This window comes from Lathyrus oleraceus, chromosome 6 (assembly GCF_024323335.1).
Source record: "Lathyrus oleraceus cultivar Zhongwan6 chromosome 6, CAAS_Psat_ZW6_1.0, whole genome shotgun sequence".
In the NCBI taxonomy this organism is placed as follows: Eukaryota; Viridiplantae; Streptophyta; class Magnoliopsida; order Fabales; family Fabaceae; genus Lathyrus; species Lathyrus oleraceus.
In genome coordinates, this window is record NC_066584.1 from 446,817,313 (window position 1) to 446,828,556 (window position 11,244).

Genomic DNA, 11,244 nt, shown 5'->3' on the forward strand with positions numbered 1-11,244 from the left:
AAATGGGTTAGTCTTATACACGTAGTACCAAAGAAATGAGGTATAACAGTGATCGAAAATGAAAAAGGAGAAACTATAACCAAACGAATTGAATCGGGATGGAGAATGTGCATTGATTATAGAAAGCTAAACAAAGCAACCCGAAAAGATCATTTTCCTTTACCATTCATAGACTAGATGTTAGAACGACTAGCCAAGCATTCTCATTTCTGCTATCTGGACGGTTACTCAGGTTTCTTTCAAATACCGATTCATCCTGATGACCAAGAAAAGACAACGTTCACATGTCCTTTTGGTACCTTCGCTTATCGACGAATGCCGTTTGGCTTGTGCAATGCTCCTGCAACTTTCCAAAGGTGCATGATGGCAATATTCGTCGATTTTCTCGAAAGCATCATGGAAGTCTTCATGGATGACTTTTCCGTGTGCGGGCAAAATTTCGAAGAATGTCTTGAGAACCTAGAAAGAGTTCTAGAACGATGTGTAAAAGTAAACCTAGTACTTAATTGGGAAAAATGTCACTTTATGGTACAAGAAGGAATTGTTTTAGGACACATCATATCAAATAGAGGAATTGAAGTAGACAAAGCCAAAATAGAAGTAATCGAAAACCTTCAACCTCCGAAAACTGTGAGGGAAATACGAAGCTTCTTAGGACATGCCGGTTTTTACCGACGATTCATTAAAGATTTCTCTAAAATAACTAAACCTTTAACCGAATTATTAATGAAAGACGCTGAATTCATCTTCAACAATAAATGTTTAGAAGCATTTCAAACACTTAAACAAGCATTGATCTCCGCGCCCATAATGCAAACCCCAGATTGGAATGAACCTTTCGAAATAATGTGTGACGCAAGTGACTACGCCGTAGGCGCTGTTCTAGGACATCGAAAGGATAAAAAACTTCACGTCATATATTATGCGAGTAGAACTCTAGATGAAGCGCAAATGAATTACGCCACGACCGAGAAAGAACTTTTAGCCGTAGTATTTGCACTAGATAAATTTCGTTCCTACTTGGTCGGAGCTAAAATAATTGTTTACACTGATCACGCTGCCATTAAGTACCTCTTAACAAAAAAGGACGCTAAACCTAGACTCCTAAGGTGGATCTTGTTGCTACAAGAATTTGATTTGGAAATCAAAGATAAAAAAGGAACTGAAAACGTAGTAGCAGATCACCTCTCTAGACTCGAAAACCTGGAACCGGAAAGAACATCGATCAACGATGATTTCTCGTACGATAAACTTATCGCTAATTTGGAAGAAAATAGAGCTGACAAACAGGTAGAGACCACCTTGGTTGTATGCGTTACACCATGGTACGCTGATTTTGCCAATTATTTAGCCGCCGGAGTGGTTCCACTTGATTTATCCAACCAACAAAAGAAACGATTCTTCCATGACATAAAACATTATTACTGGGATGACCCTTTACTTTTCAAAAGAGGCTCCGATGGTATTTTCCGTCGCTGTATACTTGAAGAAGAGGTAGAAAGTATAATCCAACATTGTCATTCCGCTCCTTATGGTGGACATGCAAGTACATCCAAAACCTGCTCTAAAATCCTACAAGCCGGTCTTTATTGGCCAAACATATGGAAGGATGTACATACCGCTGTCAAGAAATGCGATAGGTGTCAACGCACAGGAAACATATCTAGACGTGACGAAATGCCACAAAAAGGCATTTTGGAAGTAGAAATTTTCGATGTGTGGGGAATAGATTTCATGGGACCTTTTCCACCTTCTTTTGGTAACAAGTACATACTTGTAGCAGTTGACTACGTATCAAAATGGATTGAGGCTATAGCTTCTCCAACAAACGACACACGAGTAGTAATTAAACTCTTTAAGAATATAATCTTTCCAAGATTTGGTGTCCCATGAATAGTCATCAGTGACGGTGGATCTCATTTCATATCTAAAATACTCGAAAAATTATTGTTTAAGTATGGTGTAAAACATCGAGTAGCAACACCTTACCATCCTCAAACTAGTGGACAAGTGGAAGTGTCTAATAGAGAAATTAAACAGATATTCGAAAAAATTGTCGCTACATCGAGGAAAGACTGGTCATCAAAATTACCCGAAGCTCTATGGGCATATCGAACCGCTTACAAAACTCCCATAGGAACAACCCCATTTAAGCTTATTTATGGTAAATCGTGTCACCTCCCAGTGGAGCTAGAACATAAGGCCTATTGGGCTATAAAAAATTTAAATTTAAACTATAAAGCCGCCGGTGAAAAGCGAATCCTAGATATAAACGAATTAGAGGAACTTAGACAAGATGCATACGAAAATGCCAAAATCTACAAGGAAAGAACGAAAAAATGGCATGATAAACGTATATCAAGGAAAACTTTCAAACAGGGCGATGTAGTCCTATTGTTTAACTCTAGACTTAAGTTATTCCCAGGAAAACTACGCTCTAGGTGGTCAGGCCCTTTCAAAGTCACTAATGTCTTTTCTAGTGGGGCTGTAGAAATTAAAGGAAAATCTATTGAGTCATTTATCGTAAACGGGCAGCGTCTAAAACATTATCATTATGCTGAAAACAATGAAGACTCGCAAGTCCTGCACTTAGACGTATTGTCTCCAAAATTAATAGATTAACATTTAATAGTTTTATGTCGAGCTTGCGACATTAAACAAAGCGCTTCGTGGGAGACAACCCACAAATTTTTATTTTTCTTTGATTATTCTTTTGATTTTATTCAGTTTTCATTCTTCATTTTCTCTATATTATTAAATTTTTCTTCTTCTTTCGGCATCTGGCCAAATCATGACTAAAATTCTTGTTTTTCTTTTCTTTAGTTAACACTAACCTGATGGCACGTATTGATCACATGGGTATCAATTTCCGAGGGAGAGCTCAGAGACAAAAATTTGAAGAACTTGCTGAGAGAGAGATGCACCCAAATTTTTATGCTGATAATTGTGCAATGACCGTACTTGGGCTAAGAGATAGTGTCCTATATCTGCTGAGTCAAATAGGGTGGGAAACCACTCCTATTCGGAGACAATTTGTTACTTACCGGAGGCTAACTCTAGAATTCCTTAGCTCCCTGATTTATTTACCGAACCATGGAAAAGGAATAAACCGAGGTTTCATTCAATTCAGGATGTTCAATATGGAGTATCAGTATAACATTAGAGAATTTACTAACCTCTTAGGGTTCCCTACTTCTTTTGACGCATTCACCATGAGCCAAGAAGACCTCTTTGAATATCGAGAGCTTGAGCATTTTTGGGGAAGTTTGACGGGAAATGACGAACCTCAGGAACATGAGTTTCTTTCTGGAAACATACATAACCCAGCTTTTCGTTATTTCCACAAGATCCTAGCACACAGTCTTTTTGGGAAAAGATCAAACATTACCACAGTATCACATGATGAACTTTTCATAATATTTTGTGCTTCCCAGAATCGTCGAGTGAATGGTGCCACTTATATGTTGGCGAGTTTTGACCTCCTTATTCAAGATGACCGTGCACCGATTCAAATAGGAGGATTGATAACTATGATTTCTAATGTTATTGGATTGCGCCAACCCATGCTTGATCTGAACCCTTTTTGTGGTATTCAGCCTATGAATATACTTTTCCTTTTCAACACTATGTTTATAGGAAACCTTGGACCTGAAGAGTTTGAACTATTAATTAACAACCAAGTTTTTTACCTATTCACCATGCCTAGCCTGATGACTAGTGTCCATAACCGAAATAATTGGCTCTACAACCTGGATGGAATACCTTCTCCTGTTAGATCTGTTGAAACCATCCAATATTATGAGATTCTTGACAACCAGATTCCTAATGCTGAGTCTGATCCGCAGACACCAACTGGTTACCATGATGCTGCCTCTCCACCTCATCCTGTCCCGTCCGCAGAATCGGCAGTACCTGATCTTAGACATCATATGCCCGGAACTGATTATAATACCGTTATTCAAGCTTTGATGTCAGAACAAGATGCCATTAGAGAAGAGTTAACTACGATGGGACATGAATTTATGGAGTACATGAGTAGAATGACAAATCAATTTCACAAGTTGCTACACCGTGTCAATTCCTTTGCTCCTCCGACGAGAGATTCTACAAGTGGCTAGAAGAATTGCAGTTAACTAGTTTTAGTCTTAGGAAATTTATAGTTTCGTTTGACAATATTTTTAATCTTAGGATTTATTTTTCGCATGTTTTATTTTATCTTCAGTCAAATATTACATTATGTTTATTTTTATGAAGCTACTGGCATTATTGGTTAAATTAAATTTCACTTTGATTTATGCACTGTCTAAAATTACCAATGATGATATATATTGTATGCTACTACTTACATGGCTTATTAGAGAAAAATATATATATTCTATGGTGTAGTAAAGTAGCATTCGTGGCAATTCAAATAGAAAAAAAAAATAATTTAAAAACATAAAAAAAAACACACATGCTGTCACGAACGTTTTGATCGTTGCATGATCAGAGGCGTGACGAGCGTAACGCATGCTGTCACGGTCGCCACACCCCCATGACGCCCGTCACGCATGCTGTCACGAACTTGACAACCTGCTTTCTCGTAAAATGTTTTTGACCGTTGTCACGACCGTTACTCCCCTTTTCAATTCACCTTTATTTTATTCATCTCACCTCTTTATCCCCATTCAACTCACCTCCCTATCCACGTTAATTTTTCTCACCCACTCGTCTTCCCAATTTCAAAACTCTTCCTATAAATACCTTCACTACATTTCTTCTTATACCACATCATTCCATTCTATACAAAAAATTTCATCCTCTTTTCCTTTCTCCTTCTTTCTACCTACCAATCAAAATGGCGGAGAACCAACATCAAATGCAATTTGGAAATATTATTTTCCGAACTGAAGATAGTAACTATCAACGGGAGCAGTTAGTTCGTTTCCAGCAACGCGGTGTCACATCTACCAGGTACCCAGATTTCAATTGCTTACAAGAATTAGGATTACATCAAGGTGTGCAATGGCTGCTTAGGTTATCCGATTTAACTTTTTTGTGCACACAAAATCACCCAACATACCCATCACTCACCTTGGAGTTTTTAAGCTCTTATTCATACACCACTCCAACCGGTGAGGACGAGTACTTAACCGGTGTCGCAAAATTCCGTATGTTCAACACTGAGTATGCACTATCTCAAGAACAGTTGAGTGTCATGCTACATTTTCCTGAAGGAGACCACGTCCACCCAAGAATCCCTCCAAACTCAGAATGGAACACGGTCACATTCGAACTTTTTGGAAAAATATCCGGTGTGGTAACCACCAATTGGGATGCATTACTTGCTTCACACATACACAACCCCACTATCCGGTATTTTGTCCGTATTTTGCAAAACACCATCTTTGGAAGAGCCAACAACAGCAAAGTTAACGCGAAAGAATTATTCTTCCTACACTGCATCTTTTCAGCAGATACAAAGGTAAACGCCGCCTCTTTCTTACTTCACCATATCCGTACCCTTTGTGCTCGAGGCAATTAACCTTTTGTGATTGGAGGATTAATAACCACCATCGCACTCGGTTTAAATTTAGGGGACCGACTTCAGAATTTGCAATCTTTGCCACCCCTGTTTATGGATATCAACTATTGTCGCTCCTGCCGCTTAATCAAAAATAGGGTAGGCGGGAATTATTATCTTATGGTGAATAACCAAGAAATCCCAAGCGTCGTTATGCCCAACATTGCACTCACCGATGTTATTAACCCCAACAGATTCATCTACGATCTGAATGCTCCCGAACCTACCATGCCTACACAAGCAAACCCGCCCCCAGACGAGTTTGATGAAATGGAGCAAGGTGATCAAGGTCCTGAACAACATTTTGTCCCACATAATCCTTCCGATAATGTACCTAGTCCATCCTCCCGACGTCGTCGAAGAAGAAGGCCTGCAACAAATGATGACATCATGGATGCTATTGAACATCAAGCCCAACGGCTTGATGCCATGCATGCGCAGAATAACGAAGTAATGCAACTGATGCGCCAGATGCAACAACAACAACAAGAGAGGAATGCAATAACCGACCAGAGGTTCACTGACTTGCTTAACAGGTTTGATGACTTGGAAGTACGAGAACGATCACCGGGTCCGAGAACAAGAGGACGCAGGAAGAATTGAGTTTGGGTTCCATTTTTTTCCTTCTTTTTTTCGCTTTTTTGAAACATTGGGGACAATGTTTCATTTAAGTGTAAGGGGGGATAACTTTGTTTCATTCATGTTAAGATTTCCTTTCAGTTATGTTTATTTCCCTTTCAAGTATGTTTATTTCCCTTTCAAGTATGTTTATTTCCATTTCAATAACAACAAAAATTTTCTTAAGTCAAGTCCCTAGTGTGAATATTTTTATTATCTATTCTCCTCAATTTTCTTGAGCCATAACAAAATTCAACACACTCAATAAGTATAAAAGTTGCTTATTGTATAAAACTTGAGTGAAATTAAGACAGTTATTACCGCCCCAACACTCTAAAAACCTCAGCATGTTAGATCAGTCTAAGTACCTATTATACCAATTCCTTGAACTTTTAGGTCTATAGTAACCCCGAGTAGTTTATATGAGAAGTCGGCACCATCTTAATAGCAAACTACGTGGAGAGCCGATGAATACAAGTGAATGATTCCCAAAACAACATATTAAAAATCAGGAAATGCACTAATTAAGTTAGGTGATCCTTACCCGATCATTTAATGCAAAGGTTGCGGACCCTACAAAAACATAGTATGAACGATCCATTGTGAGTTGGTTCAGCGGTTTCTGGTGCTGAACTTGGTAGGGCGGAAAACGGTCCGATCCCCCGCAATTTGCAATAGACTAAATAAAGAAGTTATCCAACTTATGTACCAGAACTTCTAACTAAAAGGGGATCAGAATCGCTAACCGGTTACTCCACTATGTGCGCGAAAGGATAAAGGGCTTAATGTGATTTCGCTCGAATGAAAACGGGTGAAATAAGAGTAAAAGAACTAGGCTGAGCTATAATAGCATGACTCGAACTGGTTTGCATAAGGTGGGGTTATCTAGTGTTGTTATGGTAGTTTTTGATGTTAAGATTAAACTCAGGTTATTTCTAAACGAGATTTACTTGCAACCTATTACGAATTGATGTGTGTTTGGAAATTTCATCTTGCTTGAGGACAAGCAAAAGTCTAAGTGTGGGGGAGTTTGATAACATGAAACTATATCACATTTTTAGACTTGATTAAATTAAATTATATCGTTATTTGATTCAATTTATTTTATATTATTCGATATTACTCGGTATTTTCCTATTATTTATTTCAGGTATCATTATTTAAAGCACGTGTGAAAAAGAAAGAGGAGGGGTGCAAAAAGAGGATTTTCTAGGAAAAGCACAAGCTGAAGCACCAAAGCCCAGCCCACGTTTGGAACAAAGGAAATGGCTATCAGGACCGCCACGAGCACATGCCGAGCGCCACGTCCTAAAACCTAGTGTTACGACCGTAACACATAATGTGACGGACGTCACACATTCCATCCTATATTTTAGGCTTTACGTGCGTAACGGAGTGGACGGTTTCCCCTAAATTTTCTCCTGCACTCGTAGACGTTTTGAATGACACTGAAGACCCATTCTAGGAAACGGTTATTTTGGGAGGTGAATATAAATACACCTCACAAAAGCCAATGGAAGCTTCTCTCTTCGCCGTACAATTTTTCCTGCATTATTTTTCCAGCACTCTAAATTTCCAAGCAATTTATTTCCTTTTCTTTTCTAGTTTAATTTCCGAAGCATACAGTTTATTTTCTCACGATAGTTTCTACACCGGAAAGTATTGTGTAATTTTACTGGATCTAACCTTACGTTAGATCATAGTATTTTATTTCGTTTTTTTTACTTTCCTATCTGATTGAGAATTGTGAAGAACAAATCCAACCGACTTGTGGTGGAGTGTTCGAGCATCGAAGCTAGGAGATAAAATCCAGAATTCTAGTATTTTTCCAAGTTCATTAATTAATTAATTTATCGTTTTAATTTACATATGCTTTGTTCCGCTGTTTATATATATTGTTTGTTTGATATGGCCATATTTATGCATGATTATTGTTTGTGCATGTTTATCATGTCTGGCTAATTAATTTAGATATTGGTATGTAAAGTAAGCAGAATAAAGGAATTCGAATTGAGTTGGTTTTAAAATTTATTTCAAAATATAGTCACTCTTTTTCTGGTCTCAATTTACAGAGTTAATACCAAGGTTTTTGTACGAGAGTAAAAGACATAAAGAAGTTAAAATCAATAGAACGACGGTTTGAGTTTTTAACTGGACAGTGTAAATTGAACATTAACTTTAAATCAGGGCGAAAGCAATTTTTAAGGTTAATTAAATTCTAATCATTTTCAAAAATTATTTTTAAAAGTTAAATGTGAGGACGAGAGTTAAGCATTTAAGTTTAATCATATAATCTAAGTCAATAGAGCGAGAGTTTGAGACGAGGGTGTTTAAACGGTTAGTATTTTCTCAAAAGGAGTTTCTATAGATTCTATTATTTTCAAAAAGTGATTTTAGATTTAACGAAATAGTGAGAGCGTATGTTAAAATATAAGGTCATAGTCTAATTCAACAGAGCGAGAGTTTGAGGAAAAGACTTTTAATTAATAGTGTCTACTGAAAAGACTTATTTTAAAATTAAGAAAAAGACCAACGAAGATTTGATTCCCCAATTACGACGAACTACATACTGATATCCATATTATTTGATATTTTATCTAGATCCAAATTTAGTTTTACTTTTCCCCCTAATCATTAAAGTATCATCCGCCTTAGCTTTACGCAGTAACCCTAGAAAAACGGTAGATCGATTCATTAAGTCCCTGTGGGATCGATATCTTTTAAAACTACGCGATTAGACTGTGCACTTGCAGTTAGTACCCCGATAGACTCATAATCTCAGCTTCTGTGATGAAGAACTCCTTGAGGAGGGAAGAAATCATAATCTGGCTTTGGACATTTCTATGAATTGCAAAGAGGATGCTTTGTCAAATGTGCTTGTTGACACCGGTTCGTCACTAAATGTTCTTCCGAAGTCAACTTTGTCAAAGTTATCTTACCAAGGAGCGCCCATGAGGTATAACAGTGTAATCGTCAAAGCCTTTGATGGTTCACGCAAAACGGTTATTGAGGAAGTGGATCTTCCAGTTAAAATAGGTCCGAGTGATTTTCATATTACTTTGCTAGTAATGGATATCCATCCGGCCTACAGTTGCTTATTGGGAAGGCCATGGATCCATGAGGCAGAAGCAGTTACTTCAACTTTGCACCAGAAGCTCAAATTTGTGAAGAATGGAAAGCTAGTGATTGTTGGTGGAGAGAAGGCGTTGTTGGTTAGCCACTTGTCATCTTTCTCTTATGTCGAAGCTGAGGATGAGGTTGGAACTCCGTTCCAAGCCTTAGCTGTTACTACTAAAAAGAGGGTTGGGGCACCTATGTCCTCGTTGAAGGATGCTTAAAAGATTGTGGAAGAAGGCAATGTTAATCAGTGGGGGTGCATGGTAGAGGTCTCCGACAACAAAGGCAGAACTGGCTCGGGGTTCCAGAAAGGATCATCAACTACAAGGTCTGAAGATATGCAACTTAGCTTCCGTAGCGGAGGGTTCATTCATGGCTATGAACAACACTTAGCAGCTGTGCTAGAATATGACGAAGAGGAAGACTGCACCAATTTTGTGACGCATGGAAAGGCTTGCAACAATTGGACTGTTGTTGATATTCATGTTATTTTGCATAGATCTAAGTAATTGCTTTTATATGTTTTTAAATCCTTCTCCTATGCCTAAGGGAGAAGTGAACATTGTCTGGGCATTTTCAAATTGATCATTAATAAAATTAATTCTATTCATCCACATCTATGGTGTTTTATTTTTACTTTTTGCTTTATTCTGAAAATGGTAATCACAAAAAACATAAATAAACAATATAATTGTCCATTTGCATAATATTTGGTCATAAATTCACTTCTCTAAAATCAAAAGATCAAATTATTATGCAGGTTGGTTCCTAACCCTATTGAATACAATGAACCTTCTCCTCCAAATTTTGAATTCCCTGTGTTTGAGGCCGAGGAGGAAAGTGATGTAAAGGTGAGTGATGAATTATCTCGTCTTCTTGAGTAAGATGAAAATACCATTCATCCATTTGAAGAGCAGGTTGAGTTAGTCAATTTGGTTTCCGAGGATGATGTGAAGGATGTCAAGATTGGGTCTCGATTGTTTCCAGAAGTCAAGAAGGGGTTAATTGATCTTCTTCGAGACTATTCAGATGTGTTTGTTTGGTCCTATCAAGACATGCCTAGGTTGGATTCTGAGATTGTGGAGCATAGATTGCCGTTGAAGCCAGAATGCCCGCCAATCAAGTAGCAGTTGAGAAGAACGCATCCTGATATGGCTGTGAAGATTAAAGAGGAATTGTAGAAGCAGATTCATGTCGGTTTCCTTGTGACCGCTGAGTATCCGCAATGGGTGGCCAATATTGTGTCAGTGCCGAAGAAAGATGGAAAAGTCCGCATGTGTGTTGACTATAGAGATTTGAATAAAGCCAGTCCGAAAGATGATTTCCCTCTGTCGCACATTGATATGTTGGTAGACAATACTGCTAAATTCAAAGTCTTTTCAGTTATGGATGGATTTTCCGGATATAATCAAATCAAGATGGCACCCGAAGATATGGAGAAGACCATATTCATTACACCTTGGGAACATTTTGTTATAGAGTGGTGCCTTTCAGTTTAAAGAATGTTGGTGGAACTTACCAAAGAGCAATGACTACTCTTTTTCATGATATGATGCATAAAGAGATTGAAGTTTATGTTGATGACATGATTGCGAAATCAATTAATGAAGAGGAACATGTTGAGCATTTGTTGAATCTATTCCAGCATTTGAGGAAATATAAACTCCGTTTGAATCCCAATAAGTGTACTTTTGGTGTTCGTTCTAGTAAGTTGTTGGGCTTTATTATCATCGAGAAGGGTATTGAGGTTGATCCTGCCAAGGTCAAAGCAATACAAAAAATGCCTGCACCCAAAACCGAGAAGCAAGTCAGAGGTTTTCTCGACTGCTTGAATTATATCTCTAGATTCATTTCCTACATGACTACCACATGTGCGCCTATATTCAAGCTTCTTCGGAAAGATCAGTCTTGTGATTGCACCGAAGACTGCTAGAAAGCTTTTGACA